Raw genomic sequence first — 26,346 nt, 5'->3', positions numbered from 1 at the left:
AAAAAAAAAGCCTGGGAGCCATTCCTTGCTTTTTCCTCTATTTCCTTTACCTTTTCCACCAACTACTAAGTCCTAAATAGTCTTCAGATTTTTTCTCTTTTCTCTGTTCCCAGTGCTACCTCCATAATCCAAACCCTCATCATGAGTTCCGACTTCAGTTTTTACTTTCAACTGACGTATTTTGTTGTGAAAACAAATCTTTATGAAATGCAAATGTGACAAGTCATGGTCCAGTTTAAAATTCTTCTTTAGCTTGTCATTAAAACTCTTTCAGATGGTTTATAAATTCCCATATAGACTGACCCCTACTTAGCTCTCCCAGCTTTCCTTCTCACTCAGTGAACTCAACGCTTCAGCCAGAGAGTTTATGTCCTCATCTCCTGTTCTTAAATTAACACATGCTGATCCCTTATTTGGAACATTCTTCTCTTCCCCTACCTTGCCAGAGCCTGACTAATACTTATTTATTGTAAAAGTTATGAAATATTATACACAAAAGGGGTAATGCATGTACATATACAGATATGGTTAAAAGAATGAAAAAAGATATATCTCTAAAAGGATATTTCTAGTACCTTTGAAATCCCCTGATGGCCACTCTCCAACCATATCCATTTTTCCAGAGATAACCACTGTCCTGAATTTTGCATTCGGTATCTTTTTGCTTTTCTTTATAAATGGTACCACAAATATATATTTCCTTAAACACCATATGATTTAGTTTCACATGATAAAACTAATTTCACATGACTGTGGTTCATTTTTACAGTTGTCAGATCTGTCATTGTTTGACTATTCCAAAATTTACTATCCATTTTCTCATCAACAATTATTTGGATTTCCTTTTTTTGGTCACCCAGGCTGCAGTGCAGTGGCACAGTCATACTTCACTGCAATCTTGAACTCCTGGGCTCAAGCAATCCTCCTGCCTCAGCCTCCCAAGTAGGTAAAACTATAGGCATGCACCACCATGCCCAGCTGGGGTCTCTGTTGCCCAGGCAGGTCTTGAACTCCTGGCCTCAGATGATCCTCTAGCCTTGGCCTCCCAAAGTGCTGGGATTTGTACAGGCATGAGCCATCACACCTGGCCCATTTTCTTCTGTCACAAGCAATATCATTCTGAGTATTCTTGTAACGTTTGCTGATGCATATATGCAAGGGTACAGACCTAAGAGAAAAATTACCGGGTTGTAGGATATTCATTCTCAACTTTATGAAATAATGTCCAGTGATACTAATTTAACGTGGTAATAGTAATTTACTACCCCGCCTCGTATAGTGTTCATGGGTAGCCATTGATCCGCCTCCTCAGCAACTATTGTTATTTTCCAGCAATCAAAAAATATAAAGTGTTTAATCTGTACCAGCCATTAAGCCGAACTCTGGAAATACAGCTGTGGACAAGACAGAAATTAGCCCTGCACTTATGGCTTTATGCCCTCACTCTAGTCATGGAGTCAAAGGATAAACGAATGAATCTTTAAAATAGGTAGAGTGCGAAAGGTGCTGTCAATATCGGCTTAGCTTGCTCTTGTTCAGGGTGAACTTACCTAACCCCTACTAAATTCAGTTCCTATGAATCCTGTAACTACTTTCATAACACACACATTATTATTAATAGCATTTGTCTTCCCCAATAGTTGAAAAGCTTTCTGAGATCAGGAGCCTATTGTTCATTTCAGTACTTCCACCACTTAGCATGGTATCATTACATAATAGATGCTAAGTAAATATATTCATTGACTGGATGGGTGAAAAGATACCATCAATAGTAATAACTAGAATTTAGTGTTCACTGCTAATATCTAAGGAGTATAGGCCTAGATTTGGCATTTTGATATTGACAATTACAGGTATAATTGTCAGGAAAAAGTAGATATTTAAAACCCTATACGAAGTAGCTGCATGCAAATTTCTTTACGTAAAAATCCAGTTGCCTATGTGTAAGTGTTAAGAAAGCCAATTTCACCAAGTTGTGTTTTCAGAAATTATAGTGTGGAGTAATATGCAATAGGAAGCTAACTTTCAGGGCTGTACTTAACCAGCAAATACATAGGAATTTTGAGTATACACTTAGGTAGGTATGAGGCAGAGTAGAAGCCATATATTAAAAGGCATAAACTTTTTTTTTTTTTTGCGACAGAGTCTCACTCTGTTTCCCTGGCTAGAATGAGTGCTGTGGCATTAGCCTAGCTCACAGCAACCTCAAACTCCTGGGCTCAAGCAATCCTCCTGCCTCAGCCTCCCGAGTAGGTGGGACTACAGGCATGCACCACCATGCCCGGCAATTTTTTCTATATATTTTTAGTTGTCCAGATAATTTCTTTCTATTTTTTAGTAGAAATGGGGTCTCGCTCTCGCTCAGGCTGGTCTCGAACTCCTGAGCTCAAACAGTCTGCCCGCCTCAGCCTCCCAGAGTGCTAGGATTACAGGCGTGACCCACCGCGCCCGGCCAAAAGGCATAAACTTTTAATATTCCTTTGTCATGACTGGGAGCATTCAAACAGTTACTTGGTGCCTTACAGACCCAGCTGGTAGATCTGCAGAGTAATAATTAATTAATGAATACTCTAGGAGCAAAGCTTTTCTAAATATGTTGGCCTGGATATGAAAGAAGTTGAAGGAGGTGCTTATCTCTGAAATACTGAATCAAAAACAGTCAAGCTGAGGAATAACAAAGCAAACTTCTCATGGGTGGGTCTGGGGTCTTCTCAAAACAGGGAAGCCAGACTCTCTGGACGTAGATGACTTAGGAATTACTTGGGACTGAGGAAACATACGTCACTGAGCAGGACATAATCCTGAGAGAAGCAGACATACTTACTTGTTGGTCAGACTAAGAAAATAGCAACATGCAGCTTGTCCTACCTGGTAGAAGCCATGATGGTGAATTCATATCCTAGAATGCATCTTATGCCTGCTGTAATAGCACCCTGTGCCATAAGTACTGTGCTCTTCTAATTGCAGAGAAGTAGCTGAAGGGAAATAAAAACATGAAAAACTTTCTAAGAATGACAAAAAGGGCTTGCTGGGCACAGTGGCTCATGCCTGAAATCCTAGTACTCTGGTAGGCTGAGGCAGGCCTGTAGTCGCAGATACTCTGGAGGCTAAGGCAGGAGTTTGATTGAAGTGAGCTATGATGACACCACTGCCCCTTAGCCGGGGGGAAAAAGAAAAACTCCCCAAAAAAAAAAAAAAAAAAAAAAAAGACAAAGGGCCCAGGGCTACTCAGGAAATTGTATAACTCCTCATCAAAATTGTTTTTAGCAAACTGAAAAATTGTAAAGTTATAGAAATGATGGGTAGTGGAATATGGTTGCTTGAAACCTATCAATACATATAAGCTTCAAATCCTCATTTACTCACGCTACAAATATTAACTGAGTGCAGTTACTATATGCAAGGGACTGTGCTAAATATCATGAGAATAGATGTATTAAAAAAACTTAGATCCTATTTGCTAGGCACTGAGGTTGGTATTATTTGTAGAAATTTATTGTATTTTTTTATCAAAGTTAATTTGTGACTGCTTACCTAAAGTATATAAAGATTAATAAAATAATATCAAGGGAAAAGAATGTTAGACAAAAATTTAAAAGGAACATTAGAGTCAGTCTAGTTGCTTTAATTGGGTCCGGAATTTTACTATGAGCTTTCTGGCAATAAGGGCAAAGGAAAAACATATGGTTAAGAATTGTCAGGAACAAAGTTTTTCCTCGTACTTTTTGTGAAATAAATTTATCATGTGCATGCAATATATTGAGGAAATTGAGTAATGCAATGAATAATAGCCTCGAGAACACTACTTAACATAGTAAATGTGGAAGTATTATAGGTTTCATAGGGCTATTTCTTATTTCGACATTTGTTAAAAGGCCAAGGCAATACAGCCTAATAAGGGTGATAAAGCACATACACAAATAATTAAAATACAAGGGACAAGTTGATAAGTACCATAGAGGGTAATGAAGAAATTGCTGTGGGAGTTTGGGGGAGAAAGAATACTTCCAGGACATAATTTATGTGTTGCAGCTGGGCCTTGTAGGATGGTAGGATTTGGAAGTGCGAAGATCAGGAAGATGGTATTCTCTCTCCCTGCACACCCCTCCCAACTATTTGAACTTTTAGCAGAATTTAAAAATAGCACATTGAGTAAGTTGAGTCCCCAAGCAAAGGTGCCCAAAGCTAAACCAAAGGAATGTGCTGTGCTATGAACCACATGGGCTTTGAAGACAGACCTGGATTCAAATGCTTGTGTAGTCTCACTAAGCCTGTTTCTTCAACCCTAAAATAGAGACAACATTAAATACTTCCCATGATTTTTGTAGATTGTAGGAATTAATGTGTGAAAACACCGAGGACAGTGCTTGATACCAACCAAGTAGGTACATAGTAAATTATAATTTCCTCCCTTCCAATGAAGGTAGAAAAAAGTAGTCCTAAGGACCTAGATAATTAAGAACTGGCTATGTGGCTATTAAAAGTCACAAATGCTTTATCAGTGACTATGTATATATAGCTGACCTACCGATAAAATTTTCAAGTGACTCTAAAATCTACATAAGTGTAGAAAACTAAAGTTCCACAGGACCTTTACTCACTAGAACACCAATCTAATAAAATGATTCTTACTAGTATTAAATATGAAGTCTTGAATTTAAGGTAAACAAATCACCTATATAAAAGCAGTATAACAAGAAGCAGCACCTAGAAAAAAACTTAGCGTTTCCAGGTTCGGTATGAATTAACAGATTGATGTGGCTGCCAGAGAACAAGAGAGGAAAGAGTCACTGATCAGATGACACTTTAAGTCTTGGTTGTTAATTCCCAAATCCAGTGGATGCTTTCCAGTCCTCACTTGACTTGGGTTCCATGTAGCATTTATACTGTTGGCCCTACTTTCTTTCTTAACTTCCAGAGCAACAGATTCCTAATTTTCCTTTCTTCTGAGCATTTTTCAAATTCCTTTTAAGCTTCTTTTCCCTAACACCTGCCCCTCAAGTGCTGGCTTTTCTCAAGTTTCTGTCCTCAACCTCTGCTATAAATCTCTTTTCTGCCTTCTTTCCCTTAGCCTGTATACATGCTCAAGCCTTTTCCATACACCCTCCAGTATGAAACCTTCCCTTTATCCAGCTACTGTGCAGTCTTTTCCTTTCTCTTCTTTTCTGGACTCCTCCACTGTTCTCTATATACTCTCCTAGATGATCCAGTCTATTCTAAGAATTGTGCATTTGAAGACATCTAGATCTTTGTCTCCCAACCAGAGCCCTCTCCTTCAGGTTCATGTATCCTGTTGTGAAATCACCACACTTTCCCACCCTGGCATGTCTTGCATGCATTCAAAAATCAACATCTGAAATTCCCCTAGTAATATTTCCACAAACCTGATCTTACTGCCCTTGCATTTTCTACCTACCTGGTGATAAATTTACTACATTTTGTCGGTGTTACCACCTTCCACCCTCTCACACAAACTGGAAACTTGGTGACATCTTGTCTTTTACCAAGTCCTGCCAGTTTTACCTCTTGAATGTTTTTTGAATCTTATTTTCTATCCCACAACTACCACCACTTTGAACTCTCAGTGTTTCTCTGGATTACTGCAGCCTCCTAACTGGTCTCCTTTGCCCCCTACAATTGACCTTCTATGCCTCCCAGCTACCAGAGTGCCCAGCTAAAATACAGATCTCACCCTCTCACTGCAGGCTCTCTGTTGCCTGCAATATAAAGTTTAAGCTCTCTAGCATGACATAGAAAGATCCCACAGAATCTTGCCTATCAACCCTTCCAGCCTTGTCTCTGTCCAATTGCCACTTCTAAATTTCAGATTGGTTGTAATTCCTGTAATACCCTATTCCAGTGATTGAACTTGGGCCTTTGCTAGTCCACTCTTCCAGATTTGTTCTCATGATTCACCACCCACCCCACTCCAACTTTTCCTGGATGAATCCTGTTCATACCCCTCTCCAAGAAGCTTTCTCTGACTCCCCAGTCTGTATTGAGTGTTGTTCCTCTATCCAACCATAACCTCTTGTATGTTAAGTTTACATTACATTTGCAACACTATATGTATTATTATCCATGTCTGATGTACATAACTGATCAATAAGTATTTGCTAAATGAATTCTAATGTGTTTCTTTGCCATACTAGCCAGTAAGTTCCTTGAGGCCTTATTCATCTTTTATCTTTAGCAACTAGCTCTGTGCTTATTACTTTTATCTGCACTCCTGATGCCTGCTGTGTATCTCCACTTGGATATCTCACTGGCATTACAAACTCAATAGATCTAAATCTGAATGCATGAAAGCTCCTATTTCCCCCAGTCTTCTCACCACTCCCCTCCAAAAAAGAGAAAGAAAGAAAGAGTCTAACAAGCTTCTCCTGCTTCCTCTAGCTTGATGATTGGCACTATCATTCATCTCCACGCAGAGCAGAAACATGGTCATCATCTGAGACTCCCCCTCCTGCCACCCACACTCCACCAAGTTATGTTGGGACTGCTATAGAAAGTGGGACGAGACTAGATGACCTCCAGTTCTAAAATTCTATTATTGTTTTGGTAACCGAAAGTTTGGCTTGTAACATAATTACAATAATATAACACTTTTAGGTTGAAAGAGGAAGCTTAGTAAATAGCTCTGGCTCTGGAATGAGGTAGTTCACAGCCCAGATCTGGCACTTAGCTGTGTGACTTGGGAGCAAGTAACTCACTCTTTCTCTCTCCACCTCACTTTCTTTATCTGTAGAGTAAGGAGTAAATAACAGAATGGATAGAAAACACTTAGTGCAGTGTATGAGCATAATAAGTACTTCATAAGTAAATAAATGACCTTGTATTATATTTAAGTAGGTGCTTTTTTTTTTTTTGGTTTCAATATGACTTCCAAGTCTAAAGGACCTAAGGTTAGCAATTAGTCATCTTTGTCAGGATATTAAAAAAAGAAAAGCTGCCTTTTATGTTTTATTGGTGAGGAAGCACTCTTTCCTACTGTAAAAATGGTCAGACAATTTGAAATCATTTTTATCATCTTGAGGTAAAATTTACTAAGTATCTACATGCACAACAGGGTGTTACTGGTTTATTTTCCTTTCTGTTGTAGACTGTTGATAACATTCTTTCTTAAGTAATGACAGTTGGTGGCTTCTACTGTTTGCTGTGCCAGACCAACAGGGGAGTCAGGACACGGCATGGGTCAACATGGTGCCATAAAGGCCATGGCCTCTGATTGTGTCCTTGCCTGTCTCTCAAAAAGGACAGGAGGGGATAAAGAAAAGTTGCAGGCACTGATGCTGTGTGAAGTTAATAGCTGTGGGCAACTTAAAGAAATGGCAGAAATGCCCAAGTGATAGTGTCATTGGCCATATAGTATAACATTTAACAGCATCGACTCTGGAGCAAGACTTGCCTGGGTTACTAGCCATTTCTAGCTATGTGACCTTAAGTTTTTTAACCTCTCTGTACCTCAGTTTTATCATCTTTGAAAGTGAGCATAATAATAGGGTCTATGCCACAGAATTGTTGGAAAGATTAAATGAGTTAGCATATATAAAGCACTTAGAACAGTGCCTGCTACATAAATGTTTGACATTATTATTATTGATGGTGGTAGAATTGGTGGTTCGCAGTGTCCAAGCAGCAGCTAAGAGGCTTATCTGCTAACTAAATGAAGTAGCATGCCAGCTGATTGCTACATTCAAAGTTACCAATCTCAAGTTTTAGATACACTAGAAACCATATTACTTGAATCTTCTCTAACAATCTATTTCTACTGTAACATGTACTATATCTGCAGTAAAGTAAATTGCTTAAGTCTGGGCCTGTAGTTACTTGTGACTTAACATCACTGGGCTTCCCCCTAAAGTTAAGGATTTGTATTAATTGATTTCTAAAATCCCTTCCAACTGTGAATTTATGGATCTTCATTTATTGGTCAAATGTATTTTTTCTTACTTGTACTCTGGTATTTCATTTCCCCTTTTTCTCCATATTATCCCTTTTAATATGCTTGTATGCATGAGTGTTTTAATGCTGAGTTCATACATTTTTTTCAGACCCCGTGTCTGGATTTAGAATAACAACTAGAGCTAGGCACATGAACAGTTATTGAATACATTTTAAAACTTTGTATTATGTAAATTTTCAATCATAAAAGTAATTATATAATGAACCTCCTCATCACCAAGCTTCAAAATTGTCAGCTCATGCCAATCTTTTTTATAATACTGCTTCTTCCCTTCAATTGTTTTGAAACATAGCAGTTTATTATTTTAATCATAAGTATTTCAGTATATAGCTCAAAGAAATAAAGTATTTTTGCTTCTTTATATTTAAATAAATTTTTTATTTCTTTAAATCAGCATATAGAATTGGAAGTATTGTGTACAACATGATATTTTGAAGTATGTATACATTGTGGAATGACCAAATCTAGCTAATTAACATATGTATTACCTCACATAGTTATTTTTGTGGTGAGAACACTTTATATCCACTCTCAGCATTTTTCAAGACTACAGTATATGGGAATGGGGTGTGGGCAGGGAAAGGGGAGATGTTGGTCAAAGGGTTTCAGTTTCAGTTAGACAGGAGGAATAGTTTTTGGTGATCTATTACGTAGCACAGTGACTGTAATAATAATGTATCGTATATTTCAAAATAGATAAAAGAATGGATTTTAAAAGTTGTCACCACAAAGAAACAATAATTATTTAAGGTGATCAATGTTAATTAGTCTGACTTGATCATTCTCCAATGTATACATCTATCAAAACATCACATTGTACCCCATAAATATATACAATTAGTATTATTTAGAAACAAAATAAAACTTAAACAGAATACAAGATCTTGTTAACTATAATCACAATGTTGTATAATAGATCTCTTTATTATTCTTCCTTATCTAACTGAAATTTTGTATCCTTTGACCAACATGTTCCCAACCCCTTCTCTCTCACCCCAACCAATCCAGCCCCTGGTAAGCACCATTCTGCTTTCTACAGTACGAGATCAACTCTTTTAGATTCCACGTATAAGTGAGATCATGCAATATTTGTCTTTCTGTTCCTGACTTATTTTAGTTAACATAATGTCCTCCAGTTTCACCCATGTTGTCACAAATGACAGGATTTCCTTCTTTTTATGGCTGAATAATATTTCAATGTGTGTGTATATGTATATATATTCTCTTTATCCATTCATCCATTGATGGACACAAATTTATTCTGTATTTTACCTATGGGGAATAACACTGCAATGAACGTGGACGTGAGAGTGCAGATATCTCTTCAACATACTGATTTCATTTTTAAAAATTTATATATACCTAATAGTGGGATTGTTGGATCATATAGTAGTTAGTTCTATTTTCTATTTTTAGGTTTTGAGGAGCCTCCATACTATTTTCCATAATGGCTATACTAATTTACATTCCCACCAACACTGTGTTGTGAGGGCTCCCTTTTTGCCACATCTTTCATCGTGGCTTTTTTTTTTTTTTTTTTTTGGAGACAGAGTCTCACTCTGTTACCCAGGCTAGAGTATAGTTGCATCATCATAGCTCACTTCAGCAGCCTCCAGCTCCTGAGTTAAAGTGATCCTCCAGCCTCAGCGTCACAAGTAGCTAGGACTGCAGATGGGTACCACCGTGCCTGGCTAATTTTTTTATATTTTTTGTAGAAACAGGGTCTTGCTATTGCCCAGGGTGATTTCAAACTCCTGTCCTCAAGCAATCTTTTTGCCTTCCAAAGTACTGGTATTACAGGTGTGAGCCATTGCACCCAGCCTATCTTTTCATTTTGATAATGGCTTTACTAACTAGTGTGAGTTGATAGTTTATTATGGTTTTAATTTTGCATTTCCCTGCTGTTGACGTTAAGCATTTTTTCATATACCTGTTGGCCATTTATGTGTCATCTTTTGAGAAATGTCTATTCAGGTCTTTTGCCCATTTTTTGATTGGGTTATTTGTTTTCTTGCTGTTGAGTTCACTGAGTTAACTTATATATTAACTCCTTATCTGATATTTTGTTTGCAAATATTTTCTCCCATTCTGTAGGCGTTCTCTTCATTCGATTATTTCCTTTGCTGTGTTTTTTAGTTTGATGTAATACCATTTGTCTATTTTTGCTTTTGTTGCCTGTGCTTTTGGGGTTATATCCAAAAAATTACTGCCCAGACCAATGTCATAGAGCTTTTTCCCTGTATTTTCTGTCTTAGTTCATTTTCTGTTATGTAATATAATTGAATACCTGAGACTGGGCAATTTGCAAAGAAAAGGAATTTAGTTTTTATAGTTCTGGAAGCTAGGAAGCCAAGGTCAAGGGGCTGCATCTGATGAGGGCCTTCTTATTGCGTCATAACATGGTAGAGGGTATCACATGGGGGTGGGCACTGAAAACCAAACTGGCTTTTATAACAGACCCACTCTCTTGAAAACGCATTAATTCATGGTGGATTAATCCATTTATGAAGGCAGAGCCCTTGTGACCCAATCACCTTTTAAAGGCTCCACCTCTTAATACTGTTTCATTAGGAACTAAGTCTCAACATGAGTTTTAAAGGAAACAGACATACAAACCACAGCAGTTTTCTTCTAGTAGTTTCATAGTTTGGGGTCTTATATTTAAGTCTTTAATCCATTTTGAGTTGATTGTTTGTATAGGGTGAAATAAAGGTCTAGTTTCATTCTTTTGCATGTGGATATCCAGTTTTTCCAGCATCATTTGCCGAAGAGGCTGTCCTTTGTCCACTATGTGTTCCTGGAATCTTTGTCGAAAATCAGTTGGCTATAAACGAGTGGTTTTATTTCTGGACTTCTTAGTCTGTTCCATCGGTCTGTGTGTCTGTTTTTATGCTAGTACCCTGCTGTTTTGATTACTACAGCTCTGTGATATATTTTGAAGTCAGGTAGTGTGATACCTCAAGCTTCGTTCTTTTTGCTCTTAAAATTGCTTTGGCTATTTGGAGTCTTTTGTGGTTTCGTATAAATTTTAGGATTTTTTTTTTTCTATTTCTGTGAAGAATGTCGTTGATATTTTGGTAGGGAGTGCATTGAATCTGTAGATTGCCTTGTATTTTTTCAAAATCATATGTTCAATCACAATACCATTGTCACATGTAAAAATGATATTAATAAATAGTTATTTGTTATTGAACCAGTCTTAAAAAGAAAAACAAACTAGTTATTAGCGAGGCCTTGGATGAGGATCTAAGCATCATTATTCACACAACAAAATAACCATGTGTAAATGAAAGAAAAGGAAAAAAAAAGCCCAAGTATTAAAAAATGTACTAAAAGAGGAGTATTAAATAATGTACTGAAAAAGTGAGTACATTAAATGTACTCATTTTCCCGAGTAATTTACTAAGGACTTCAATTATGAAAAGTATGCACCAAACACCAATTAAATGTGCCAAAAGCAATTTATTCATGTTTCAAGAAAAAAATAAAAATGGAATAAATGTCTTTTTTGAGTTGTGATTTTCCATATGTGTGGATAGGCCCTTTACTAATTATTAAGGAACTCCTTGATTTCCTTTGTGAAATGGCACCTGATTTTTAGATGCTCTGTGGTCTCAGGTGGGATAGGATTTAAGCCAGGGATAGGATTTAAGAAGAGAAATTTTTCCATGTTGAGTTATAATAAATTTATTTAGAATTTGTGATTATTAAGCCAGTTGTAGTCATATACAAAATTAGGAGAAATTAGACTGTTATCTTTTGTTACTTAGTTTTTAAAAAGATCCTGAGTATTCTGTTTCATTCTTTATAACTTTGTATATAATATGAACCTTTTCTAAAAGTTCTGTTTGTCAAGGGTATAAATATTATAATACCAGTATTTCTAGTGTCACATACTTTTTCATATGTCCTTAAGCAGTTTCTTTCTAGTATTTATTTTCATTCACATTTCTTGGAAGGGACACTGGAAGAGTCCTTTTTCATTTATTTATAATGAAATTTGGACACAAGAACTTATTTCCATTATAAAATCTAAAATAAAATAAATTTACCTTCTTTTTTAAAATGGATCATGAACAACTTTAGAAAGAGATGAAGGTAAATCCTTATTCCTTCCTAGAGGAGCCTTTGTGCTTTTGTGAAATTAGTTCTACTTTTTTTTTCTTTTTTCTATTTATTTTTTATTTGTATATATTCATGGGGGTGGAATGCAGTTTTGTTACATTGATATATTACATTGTGGTGAAGTCAGTGCATCCATCACCGAAGCAACACACATTGTACCCACCACGCAACCTCCGTAGGTCTGCTTTCAAGTCTTACTGATGGAGGAAGTTGTACACACTGAGGTTGTATGTGGTACCGTTTCCAAAATAAGTAATACATTTTCACTATGTAAGACCAGGATTAGACCATTAAAATTGCGCTAGCCATTCTAGTTGTCAGGTTTTTTTGTTGTTATTCTAGTCCCTCTAGGCTAGCAGGTCCTCCCTCTAGTCATCAAATTTAAATGCTACATTTGTCCATACAAAAAAGGGGCTGTATAATGAAAGAAAACTGATTGCTTTTGGCTTTTTAGACACTAGAGGCTACTCACAATAAAGGCTGGAATGTCTCCATGCTTAGGGTAGTTCTTCCCTATTCTCAAAATATTTCTAGCTAAGTTCATGGTGTACATTTTTTGTGAATGGCTATCGATAGGAAATTTACTATGCTACTTTGGCAAGAGAGCTTTGAAAGCTCAGTGTTTTCATAGCGTTTTTCTAGTGCTGCTGAACAATTTCTGCCCAGTCTAGAAAATTACTTCCCTATACCAGCAGGTGGAAGCAAGAGCAGTCAAATTGTAATACTTTGTTTTTCAAGTGTACTGGCATGTTCTGTACATCAGCCGTCACCCAGCCTTTTTGGCACCAGGGACCGGTTTCATGGAAGACAATTTTTCCACGCGGAGGGTAGGGGGCTGGGGTTGGAGGCCAGGCGGTGATGGGAGCGATGGGGAGCAGCTGTAAATACAGTGAAGCTTTGCTCTTGCTCACCTACTGCTCACCTCCTGCTGTGCGCCCCCCCCCTTCCTAAATTTCATGGAAGACAATTTTTCTAAGGATGGAGCTGCCGAGGGAAAGGGGGAATGGAGGGCGGGAGGGGGCAGTGGTACAGCCCATAGTAGCTGTAAATTATCTTTCCATGACTCAGAATATCTTTATGCTGTATCTCTCACTTAATTACTTTTTTTCAACAACTCTATCCTTGTTTTAGCAACTTCTTTTGATTGCTTTATCACTTGCCTTATGTACTTGGTGTCTTGGACTGATCTTGGGGATCATTTTAGGATAGACTAATTTAGATTTTTATCACTTTTCTATACTCATTGATTGAACAGTTAAAACACATATGCTATGCTAAACGCATTTTTCCACATTTACCAAGAAATACAAAAATGACTATGACATGGACCATACTCCCGAAGAGCTTACATTCTAGTGGAATTAGAAGGAAAATATTTTCATTCCTCCCCTGACCTGGGGGAGCAGATCAGTCAGGCTTGCTGGTATATCTCCAGCCAACCTCTGGCTGGCATTGGGTAGTGATAAGGCCCAGTATTCACACAGATTTTAATTCCATCAACAAATATTTACTGAGCACCAAGTACTACATAGGGGCTTAATTTGTAAACATATACTTTTTCCTTACAGATAAAAGGCTAAAACAATCCTCAAGAGAAGTATCATTTATTTTTAAATTTTTCAGTACAGATTGTATAGAACAAGTAACATATAATAACAATTGACATATAGATCCTGAAACATTGAAGTTAAGGAATTTTCAGTTAGAAGTACCTAATGTGAGTAACATTTCCTGGAATACATTTAGAAGACCTTCCACAAATGCTGGTTGAAATAAAATAAAAGTGTGATACTCTAGATCAATTCTGTTAGCTATTTATTAATAGCCAAGAATAATAATAATAAAATAATTATTTTATATAAATGGTATGAAAGAAAGAGGAGAACCAAGTTCTAAGGTTATTCGTATATGTATGTATGTGTAGTGTGAAAGGTAGAGAAGAACCTTGTATTAGGGAAAACAGAAAAAATAGCCCCACAATTTCTTGCAAATTTAGCAGCCACCAATATTCAGTACTGTCTTTAAGCCACAAACTGTCCATCATCTTAATACATTGTACATAAAAAATTTCCAATCTAGTTTAAGGATTTTGTTTACATCATCAGCTTGGTTATGAAAGTCACTGAGAAGATACAGCCTGGGTCCAACCTATTTTAGCCATACCACCCATCTGGCCATACCCCATTAAATCATGTACCCACCATACCTCAGTTATTTAGAAAGACTCAGTTATTTAGAAAGTTATTCAGAAAGACAGTTATTTAGAAAGACTCAGCCAGCTTGGAAGTCACATCCCCACTGAAGTCTTTCCTAGATTCCCCAAGGCAGAGTTACCTGTGCTGTCTCCTTATCACTGTATCCATCTAGAATTTGCTACCTGATATTCTAATCTATCTCCATGTTTCTTCCCTACAAGTCTGTAAGTTCCTGAAGGGCAATAACTATGTCTTATTTATCTTTGTAACATCAGTAAATATTTGCTAAAGGAATGACCGAATCGACTGATTTATCTCATGAGAAATCCCTTTATAATGAGCCTCTTTGTTTTGGTAATACAGGCTGCACTGTAGGCATAATTCCAGATGATGGTAACAAGTCAATATCCTTATCAAGACATCACAAGGGAATAAAAAAACAGCATTTATTACATGGAAAGTTTTCTTAGAATACTTCAGCTGAACTTTATCAATAGGAAATGTAGATTATTTGTTTGCTTGAGTACTTTAAGAAAGAATTTGTATGGTACCCTTCAGGTGGCAAAAAAGAAATGGAAAAAAAAAAAGAAAGTTTGCTACTTCCTGGGAGTACATTTTTTTCAGGTGGTTTATTGATTACCTAAGAACAGTTAATTAAAGGGCTCTGGAAAAGAATGAGACCTGGGTGCAAAGGGCAGCCATCCAGGTCGTCCCAGTTTGAGTTGCTTTACTGTTTGGAAATCGGTAACTAAAAGCCGCCTAAGCCTACACGGCCTGTTTTTCAGAGCTGGATGAAAGCTGAAGTGGGGCACTCCTCCACAGCCCTTGCAGCAATCCGTCAGGGAGTGGTATAGGTAACAGATCAGACCTATGATGTAAGCATGTGTTCTTTAACTTACCTTATTCTCTCTCCATTAAAAGCAGGGTGGAAGATCAGGGAGGTGCAATTGGTGAGAAATTTGATGTCCTTTTCTAGGATACAGTTGCAACATCAGGATAGCATACTGAAGAATATGGGCTCTGGAGTCAGGCCTGGGTTTAAATCCCAGCTGCACACCAGCTAGGTGACCTTGAGCAAGCAACTTTACTTCACTATACCCAGTAAAATTGGGTTAATATTTGCCTCGTGGTTTGCTGGAAGGATTAAACAAGAAAATGCATTTAAACACTTGGTGTAGTGCCTGGCACGTTAATAGCTTTTAAAAAATATTAGGGTTGATGATGATACACACCAGTCATATGTGGGCAGGTTTCTAGCTGAGGTGCCTAGATGGAGAGTGGCAATATTGGAGTTACAATAGATGATTATAGGTGGCCACTGAAGCCTTAGGAGTGAAAGGCTCTGAGAATGAATAAATAAAATAAAAAGAAAACACAAAGCGCAGAACCATGAGAAAGTACAGGAAGAGAAGCCCGCAAAGGAGACTAATAAGAAATGATCAGAAAGTAGAAGAAGAACCAGGAAAAAGGAAAACTGACCTTTGTCAAAGCACTTTTAGTGGAATTTATCATAGGCAAGGAAGTGGAGAGAGTAAATGGGAAATTTGTAGGGTGCAGAAGCTAAAGACCGTAGATCAGGGTGCATCTCTTTCTTTAAAACTAAAAGAAAGTAGGTGGGAATGGGAGCATTTGTCATATTTAACTGAATGTCAGTATAAACTCTCTCATTTTCTATAAATTCAGAAACCAAGCTAAAATGGTCTTTCTGAACATTAATTCTTCAGAGTGTGCTAAAGAACATCAAAAGTAACAATTTTGGCTAAGGATGCAAGTCTCTGTTTACTGGTAAAAGTTGACTTATGCTAAAGCATTTAATTCTAGAACATTCTGTACATAAAACAATTTGGTCCTAAACCAAATTAAAAGATTCTTAAATGAAAAAGTTCATGGTACACCAGTGACTCAAGTACCAGATGCTTACTTTTGTCAGGGACTGTAAGTATCCAAACTGGAGGGCTCAATAACTGTTGAGCATTACTCCTGAACTGGATTCCTCAATGCAGTAGTCCATTCGGAAGAAAAATTATTAGCAACATTCAGGATGCTTGAATATCCAATATATGCCATTATACCCAGCCTGCATCATCTTCACTAATTGAAGATCAGGGCTTTATATAATGCTCTATGGAAGCTAAACCCTCTCAGATTGGAACTACTTGTATATCGGACATGTAAATAGTAGAGGAAAAGTCTTACTACTGCTATTATTGTTATTAGAGACAGGGCCTTGCTATGTTGCCCAGCCTGGCCTCAAACTCCTGGGCTCAAGTGATCCTCCCACCTCAACCTCTGAATAGCTGGGACCTATGGATGCACACCACTATACCCAGCTGAAGAAAACTATTAAATAAGCCTAAGCAGAATTTTTTTGGTAAACATGTCCCAGTTAAAGTATACATGTACCACAAAGTGTGTTAGGTTCAGGGTCTACAAATATCACTAAGATATAATCTCTGCTCATAGTCTGTTGGAGACACAGACAAATAGATAGGTGAATACTGTTCAGCATGATAGGTGCTTTGGTCTGTGTATGTGTACAGTACTGTAGAAGCACACAGGAAGAATTCCCGAAACAGCCTGAAATAGTCAAGGAAGACTTCCAGAAAAAGGGGAAGTCTGAGCTGAGACCTGAAAGATAAGAATGAAAGAGACAGGCCAACGGTGTGGTGGCTCACTCCTGTAATCCTAGCACTCTGGGAGGCTGAGGCAGGAGGATTGCTTGAGGTCAGGAGTTTGAGACCAGCCTGAGCAAGAACAAGACCCGGTCTCTACTAAGAATAGAAAAATTAGCTGGGAGTGGTGGCATGTGCCTGTAATCCCAACTACTCGGGAGGCTGAGGCAGGAGAATCGCTTGTGCCCAGGAGTTCGAGGTTGCTGTGAGCTAGGCTGACACCATGGCACTCTAGCCCAGGTGACAGAATGAGACTCCGTATCAAAACAAAACAAAACCCATAACTATGTTCAGAACCTTGATGTAAGAACAGAGAAGGTAGCTGGATAAAATGGTCCTACACAAGGAGTTTTAAGGTGGATATAGCAGAAGGACTAGAAGCAGGACAGTTGGTGGTTTAGTGAAAGATGGTTGAACTGATAGATGAAGTTCACTTCTAATATTTGTGCAAGCTGGGGCAAGAGTACCATTGGAAACCCACCCCTGACCCCCTCCTGTACCACGAGGGGCCTCACATGTGTATGGATGCCCCCACCTGTATGTTCAAACTCCCACCACACTCTCCCCTATTCGTGGCCACCCCCAAGTCCCAAGACATGTACAGACAATAGTAGAGCTCAACCTCGGGAGAATGGACTAGGGACCTGGTTCTGGGAGCCATTTGAGCAAGGAATTCTGGAGTCCTGGGTACTTGAAGCACAGCTGCATGATGCGGGTGGAAGGCTCCACATGGACACATCCCTTAGCTCTCTGGGGCTGGGTGCAGACACAAGAGCCAGAGTGGGGCCCGTGGAAGTACAGCAGTCATCCAGGTCTAAGGGTGGAGCTGTAGGAGAAGCCTGTGAGAATGAGAAAATAGAGAGATTAACAGACTGGAGGTCTAAGGGAAATGGAAAACTAAGAAGCATGAGAATAGAGAAGTGGCAATTGCAAAGATAGGTGGTTGTGGTCAGAGAGTGGAATATCTGATTTTATCATTTCTGAGCAACACCTCCACATGGTGATAAGAAGAATAAACGTGAAGGTTCTTGGAGTGAAGGAGGTTAAGAAACTCAAGTTAAGGGAGTGATATGGTTTGTCCATCTACTCTTAGAGTGTCCTGGGATGGGTATGGAGCTTTAGATAGAGAAGACTGCATAGCCAAGTCTTTGATAAATGCAAGGAAATGGCAAAGAGGTCACTCGATGACAGCAACGAAGAGAGGTAGGGAGTGATATAGCAGGAAGGCAGCAGCCTCAGAGGATTAGATTTGCAGTGCAGTAATGATGTGGAAACCCCTTTGGGGATCGAGGAGAACATTTACCAAGTCAAGGCCTAGTAGCATGAGGAGCTTGAGAAAATTAGCACACTTGCTGGGGGAGGCAATGCCTTCTGCAGGGGTCCAGGTTTCAAGTAAGACAAAGTGGAAAAGCCAGTGCCCTGTGACAAGGTTGAGGATGTAGGGGAGTTTGAATATTGGAGCAAGAGACTGGGACTATGAGAGAGGTTCACCAGCTGGTGGTGGTGCTGAACATTTGGGGTGGGGCAGCATATGTGGCCTGAAACGATACTCAGAGCAGAGAGAAAACAGTAAGTCCACAATTGTTTCATATGTCAAAGGTCTAATACCAGGAACCTTTAGGTAATTAAATCTTATAATATTATTGTCTTTCTATCTTGGTGAGTTCAATTCATAGATAAGATTAATTCCGATTTGTATAATAAAGGACGTGAATTTTTTTTTTTTTCATTTGAGACAGAGTCTCACTCTATCACCCAGCTGGAGTGCAGTGGCATCATCGTAGAGCACTGCAACCTCAAACTCCTGGGCTCAAGCAATCCTCCTCTCTCAGCCTCCCGAGTACCTGAGACTACAGGGATGTGCCACCAAGCCCAGCTAATTTTTCAATTTTTGGTAGAGATGGGGTCTCACTCTTGCTTAGGCTGGTCTCAAACTCCTGAGCTCAAGCAGTCATCCTGCCTTGGCCTCCCAGAGTGCTGGGATTACAGGTGTGAGCCACTGTGCCCAGCTCAGGACATGAAATTTACACAATCTTATAAAAAAGCCATTTTTGTATTCTGATCATACTGTCAGTACCTTTGGCCCTGCTCCTTGTGGAAAGAACTGAAAGTCTTTTCTACCAGCCTATGCTCTTGAAAATAGTGCTTACTCATATTTATTTCTGTGTTAAAAGGATTAGATGAGTGTTTTAACACTGCCTACACATGAGAACACCTCAGTGAGTTTGTTCTCCCTTCCTCCCGCTCTCTGTTCTTTCTTCCTTCCAGAGAAGACATGCAGGAACCCAGTTTGTGAGTGGAAAGGGGAAAGGGTACCAGTGAGAGGGCACAGGCAGGACTGCTTGGCATGCATGCACTGTCAGGTGGAATTTCAGGAATGAGATCACCTAGTAAGTGCTGTCCATCAGAACTTTCCACAGTGGTGAAAACGTTCTTTATCTATGCAGTCCAATATGGTAGCCACTTACCACAAATGGCTGTTGAGTATTTGAAACATGCCTAGTACAACTGAGGGACTGGATTTTTAGTTTGATTTACTCTTAATTCATTTAAATTTAAATAACCACATGTGGCCACTTTGCTGGACAGCACAGGTCTAGTGGATAAGGTGCAGCTTGGCCGAAGGCTTCAAGGAAAAAGTGACTAAGTGCCTGAAGAAATAGGTGAGCCCTAGTGAGGTGTATCCCTGGGCTTTGGCATTGCAAAAATCAGAGATAAAGGAGCCCTATGTGCTCTGACGAAAGGAGTCTGGACTTCAGCCATGGCCTGATAAGTTGTAAGGGGGGGATAATTTAGTCAAAGCAATGGCTAGAATGCACAACTTTGAGAAGAGTAGAAATCAAGAGTAAAGGAGAATGTTTCTGACAAAATAGCAAGACAAGAGAAATAATTAAACTTATACAGGAATTCCAGTTTGGGGGGATTGATTTAATGCAGATCTCAACAGCAGCATATAGAGAAGCATTAGTTCAAAGCAAATACTGTAATATTTGCCCAGCGTTTCAAAGAATTGGGGCAAACCGTGTAATACAACACAGTAACACTATAGGGAAAAGGATGGAAAAAATGTAAATTGTGGGTAAGTGGAAGTTGTGACATTTTATATAATGGAGTTTCACTATAGTCTTAGCTCTAATAAAACACATTTGCCTGTATGAATGTTTATTTGTGATGACGAAGGAAGATGGTATCGCTGTAATGTTTTAGCCATATCAATCCCACTTTGTTTCAAGTGTTATATGTAATGAACATCTACTGTCTGCTAGGCAATGTGGGGTGCGTTAAGTTGGGGTTCGTGATGAAAGAAATGTACAGTGGTCATTGTGCTGAGAAAGTCCCAGTCTCATTGAGAATACAAAATAAACTAATTGAAAGGTGATGACAGTAATTTAAATGTCTGTAGTAAATGGCACAGCTGAAAGGAAATAGAAGCTCAGAGCTAGATGAACTGGAATGGTCAATGCCTTGATGGGATGAAATGCATGCCTTTAAAGTATGCTTCAAAGGAAAATGAATCCAGTGTGTCAGAACATTTCTGAATGTACATTCCATGAAATGTTTTCCAAAAGTTTTAAGACAATAATTAACTCAAAACAACTATGGCATGCTCATTTGTCCAGATGAAACTCTACGACTTTGGTCTCTATGGAAATCTACGCAAAAGCTTTCTTCCTTTGCCTAAGTGCTTTGTTTTTTGGGCATAGGAGATTACTGTGCTAACAAATGCACCTTCCTGTCAATTCCAGTATGGTATTCTGTATTCTTGGTTAGAAATTTCACAGTGATTTGAAAATTGTTTTAAAGATAGAGGAGACAATGATGAAGGTATGGTTGAGACAGAAATAATAAAGAGCCTGGAAGTTTGTGGAAGAAAAAAAAAATCTAGTGTTTAATTAGATAGCGAGAATCTCAGATTTGATCTAGATTTTCATTTTCAAATAATTGTACATAATAACTGCTATAGAAAAAGACAGGCTCATGCTATGTTGCCTGCTTTTGGCTTCTGGTAGCTCTCAGGTGCAAAAAAGTCAATGAAAATCTTCAGATTCGCAAAAGTACAAGACAGCTGCTAGAATGACTGTAGGTGCGCTGGTTTCCAACCCAGGTGCAGTTAGTTCTCCAGGGCGGCAGAGCCAGAAAGGGAAGAAGAGATCAGCATCCAAAGCATTGAATGAGCATGAAAACATAACAAAGGGGAAGAAGAGGGATTCAGCAAAATGATGGTAGAAGAGGAAGAGCATATATAATGCAGAAAGAAAATACTCAAGAGATCAAAATATTTTAATTAGAAGTATAAAGAGTCCCCCATCTCCATTCCTTTTCTTTAGTAATAAGAATTATAAATCCTGAAAAGAATTAAGGTAAATTTTCAGAAGGTGAGAAAAGAAGGCATTAAGATAAAAATTCTAATGTGTTCTGTTGACCCATGACATCATGATTGCTTTTTTTTTTTTTTTTTTAGAGACAGGGCCTTGCTCTGTCACCCAGGCTGCAGTGGCACAGTCATAGCTCACTGCGGCCTTGAACTTCTGGGCTGAAGTGATCCTCCTGGCTCAGCCTCCCCAGTAGCTGGGACTACAGGTGTGTGCCAACATGCACAGCTAATTTTTAAAAATTTTTTTAGAGACAGGGTCTCCAGACTGGCCTTGAACTCCTGGCTTCAAGTGATTCTCCTGCCTCAGCCTCCCAAGATGTGTGCCACCAAGCCAGGCTGACATCATGATTTCTAACTTTTGTTTCTTTTTAACCCTTCCATGATCAGGGAAGAATATTACATTAAGGGAGAGACAGCTTTTCATTAGTTGCAATGGAAACTGTGTAAGGGTGTATCTGTTCAGACAAGGTGGAGGTACTGACGTCTTTATCAGTTTGAGTTCTCACCACAAAGAAATGACAAGTGTTTGAGTGCTAATTACCCTGATTTGATCATTAGACAATGTATACATATATCAAAATCTCACACTAATACCCCATAAATAGGTACAATTATTATGTGTCAACTAAAAACAAAATAAAACTTAACAAAAAATGAGATATACTGTGACCAAACACTTAACCTTTTGGTGAATGTTAGGAAATAAATGAAAACCAGTGAAGGTCTTCTTATTAGTGAAATGCTTGAAGTAATTTTCTTTTAAAGCTGTTTAACAATAATGAAAATTTGTCCATAGTCATTGGTTTATACTAAGAGGAGTGGTGAAAGAACAGGATATTAACATGCAGAAGTCCTATGTTTTAGTCATTGTACTTCTGTTCACAATTCATACAACTCCGTAATCTCAGGGCCAGCCCTTTCCCCTGTACTGGAACTTCCATGGACACACAGTCAGTCATGATCATATCTGACTCTTTTTTAAAGGCCTCTGTCCTGTGTATCCATGAGGGGTTGCAGGAATAATTACTTTGGAAATTTTCAGCCAACTCCATACACTGAACTTCACATCCTGTTATTTTGTGCCGACACCAAGTATGTAACACTCTCTAGTCATTCATCATTTCTTGTACTCTGATCTCCATACTGCTTTTCTTTTTCTGTCTTTGTTTTTTCTTTTAGAGATAGGGTCTCACTCTGTGACCCAGGCTGTAGTGCAGCGACTCAATCATAGCTGACTGTATCTTTGAAATCCTGGGCTCAAGTGGTCCTCCTGCCTCAGCCTCCCAAGTAGCTAGGACTAGAGGTGTACACCACCATATCCAGCTAATTTTTTTTTTTTTTTTTTTTTTTTTTAGAAACAGGGTCTCACTGTGTTGCCCAGGCTGGTCTCGAATTCCTGGCCTCAGGCAATCCTGTTGCCTCAGCCTCCCAAAGTGCTGGGATTATAGGCATGAGCCACAGTGCCCAGCCCTGTTTTTCTTTTCTATGCTCATTCATTTATCAGTTTTCATTCCTTAATCAGTTAGGATCTTGTATGAGTCAGATAATAGAAAACCACATTCACACTGACTTAAACAATAGAGGGGACTTATTGACTCATAACTGGAAAGTCTGGTTCTAGGTCAGGACTTAGAATTAATTGATCTAGGGGCTCAGTGATGTCATTAAATATTTTTCTGCCATTCATTTCATAGTGTTTATTTTATATAAATCAGATTCCACTCTTTCTCATGGGATTGCTGCCTGCTGCAATCAAGGACACAAGCTTACTCAGTTACCCTCTGGGAATGAGACCCATATGTCACAGAGTTCTGAGGGCAGGAGCTGCCACCTTCAGAGAAGATGGACTGTAGGGTGTGGGGAGTATATGGGTATTGGGTGGAAAATGTGTGGGTAATTAGACAAGGGGAAGAGGTGTATGCAACCATCTGCTATGCTCTGAACTTCTCAATTGTTATTTCCAGAACCCTTGCCCCATGGTAAATGAACTCCCCTACTTTCACACACCCTTCCCTAGATCTTCCTTTCTCTTGACCTTTACCAAAATCAACTCAACCCTGAAGAAAATAATTCCTATGTATCTCTCTTTCTCCTACACCCCATACCACAAAGTGAGGAGGAAAGATGAGCATCTTTGTTCCTCAGGAACCACCTCCACCTGCAGTGATGCCCAACACTTCACCATTGTATAAAAAACACCTTTAAGGCTCACGATCTGGTTTTACCATTTTTTGCCCTGCTCATAATGTCCTCTTCCAACCACCTGGTTGGTCTTCTTTCTTCAAAGACTTTGGTTCCTAGTTCAGTCCTCCTTCCTACTCCTAGGCTCAGCCATCATCTGCAGACTCCGGTGTTCATATAGACAGACAATGTATCTAAACTAGACTCTGGCTTCTTTACACTCTTCCACTTGTATGTATCAACTATCTACTTCCAGGAAAATACCCTGGATCTTGTCATACTGCTTAATCTTTGAGTTCTTAAATTCAAATATCTCACATTTTGACTATAACCTGACTACTCCCATTTTTGTGTTTTATTGATTTTACTAAGACCATAGTTTCTCTTCCTATCAAAAACAAATTGCTTTGCTCATGCTTTATGTCCCATTTCCTCCTTCCTTCATAGGGATCTTGCTCTATGTAAATATTTTAAAAATTAGTTGAAAAAGTGGTTTCAAGTAGAATCATAAAAAATGATAAATTTCTTAAATATCATGTTCAAATTTAAAACATAAGTATATATTTATTCCCAAATCTTTTGATCTAAGACTAAGGCCTTTTGTTAAGTGCAGATGACTTGATGGCATTCCTCACTGTCTGTCTTGCATAGACTGTACCTAAAATGCATCATCTTCAATTTCCAGTTTCAATTTCTTTAAAGTGGAACAAGAATTTAAAGACATATGTTAGCTATCTGTCTGAATTCAGAAGCCTTCTAAATCTTCACAGTTCTTTTCCCAATCTTTTATAAGGACAAGTGTTTTGTGGGGCTTAATTGTTTTTTAATTAACTGTCTTTTTTAAAGTATTTCTAAAACTTTTTACCTATCTAGAAATATTAATAATAAATCCCTTATTTTGTATACATTGAATCAGCCCAATATTTATATTACACTAAAATAAGTATAACAAGCATAAACAGGTTTTGAAACAGACTTAACCCTTTGTTAGTATATAGCTAAATTGGTAGAAGAAAGTGAAAATATATTAGAAAATTGTCTTCTAGCCTCGAGTGTAAGCATCAACCAGTATGTTTCACATAAGAGAAACGACATCAGTTGTTGTGGAGAGACAGTTGAGGAGGTCAGTATTCGTGTCTCTCCTATCTTAGCAATGTATTTCTTCTATGCCTCGGCCCCTTCTAGCTACACTGCTTCAGCTCTCCTTATTTTCACAGCCAAATCTATAGAGGATTGCTTAGGTGCACTCTCTCTAGTTCTTCACCACCTTCTTAGTACTGAGTTGTAGTAATCTGACTTACACCCCTAGAACTCCACTGACACAGCTCTCGCCAGAGTCATCAGTGGCGTTCTGTTGCTGGAGACTACAGTCTAGTTATGCCTTCCTACCTTTTTCACTGCTTGCTTTTCACAGCTTTACCTAGAAACCATCTTGGCCTGGTTTTCCTTCTACCTCGTTGATTATACCAGAGTTAGAGCATAGATATTTTTCTCTTCTCACTCTGCAAACTCCCTGGGTTCAATTCAACCACCCCTGTAAGTACAATCACTATTTAATCTTAATGAATTCTGCTTAATGTGCCATAGCCATTTCAATCTTGGCATGTCCAAAATTGAGTTTCTCTATTTTTCCAAAAGCCACCTTTCCCTTGACTCCCTTGGTTCTCTCACCACCACCCGCTCCATCCATTCAGTACCAAGTCATACTGATTGTCTCTCCTGGATAGCTTTTAAATCACTCTAATTCCCCCTGTTGCCTGGTTTAGTATACCCTAATCATATGCCCCAGTTACAGTGACGGCTTCCCTCTAGGATGATCTCTCTTTTACAAACCTTTCTACTCACTGTGTTTCAGTGATTTCTCTAAAATGTAAATCTTATCATCTCTCTCATGTGATCAAAACCCTTCAATGGCTCTGCCATTGCCTTCAGAATAAGGTTGGATATTGTAATGATTCCCAAGGTTCTTCATTTGCTAGTTCTTACTTAGCTTTTTAGTTTCTCTCTCCTTATGGCCTTGGCCTATGGATAATTTCTACACTGTTATAGATCTTGGCTTGCTTGTTGCTCCTTATAGAAAATCTTCCTTGACATACACACTTCCTGTCCCAAGGCCAGAACAGATGTCTCTCCTGTGGTTGTTCAGAGTGCTCTCTACTTACCCTTATTAAAGCACTCATCTCAACGTAGTATAATTGCATGTTTATCCATTTGTCCTTTCTCCTATATCAGAATAGCAGAGTCCTGGTCAATTTGTCATTGTATCATCATGACTAGATACAGTAAATACTCATAAATAGTTGTTGGGTGAATGACCTTAAGTCACTTAGCTTCTCTGAGGCTCAATTGCTTTATCTATTAAAAGAGAATACAATAATGCCCTGCCTACCTCATAAGGTCATTTCGAGGTTCTTCAAGGTAATAGAAATGAAGTTTACCATAGTGGTTAAGAATGTGGGTTCTGGGTCCATACTGCGTGGTTTTTAATCCTAGCTCCCCGCCATAAAACTAACTATGTTACCTCGGGCAAGTTACTTATCTGTGTTTTAGTTTTCTCTTCAGTAAAACCACAGTATGCAACTCACAGGGTTGTTGAAGGACCGGGTGAGTTAACTACATGGAGAGCATTTTGAACAATACCTAAACACACAATAAATGTTAGCTAATAAATATAAAATTTTTATTTATAAGCTCTAAAGTTATATATACATACACACACGTAGAGAGATAGATACACACATATGGCATCAATATTATTAATATGAATGTTTTAAGAGGGTAAAGGATTGGTATCATTCTTTTTTTTTTTTTTTTTTTTTTGAGACAGAGTCT

The 26,346-nt window shown here is 38.4% G+C and overlaps 1 protein-coding gene across 1 annotated transcript in view; it reads left to right on the top strand.

Moving 5' to 3' along the window:
• NLN (neurolysin (metallopeptidase M3 family)) overlaps positions 1-26,346 on the top strand; it is a 115,869-nt gene that overhangs the window by 14,296 nt on the left and 75,227 nt on the right. The gene's annotated exons all lie outside the window — the stretch shown is intronic.

This window comes from Propithecus coquereli, unplaced genomic scaffold (genome assembly GCF_000956105.1).
Source record: "Propithecus coquereli isolate 6110/MARCELLA unplaced genomic scaffold, Pcoq_1.0 Scaffold9, whole genome shotgun sequence".
NCBI classification, from domain to species: Eukaryota; Metazoa; Chordata; class Mammalia; order Primates; family Indriidae; genus Propithecus; species Propithecus coquereli.
The sequence above is the reverse complement of the archived record's forward strand: the minus strand, read 5'-3'. Positions and strand labels throughout refer to the sequence as shown.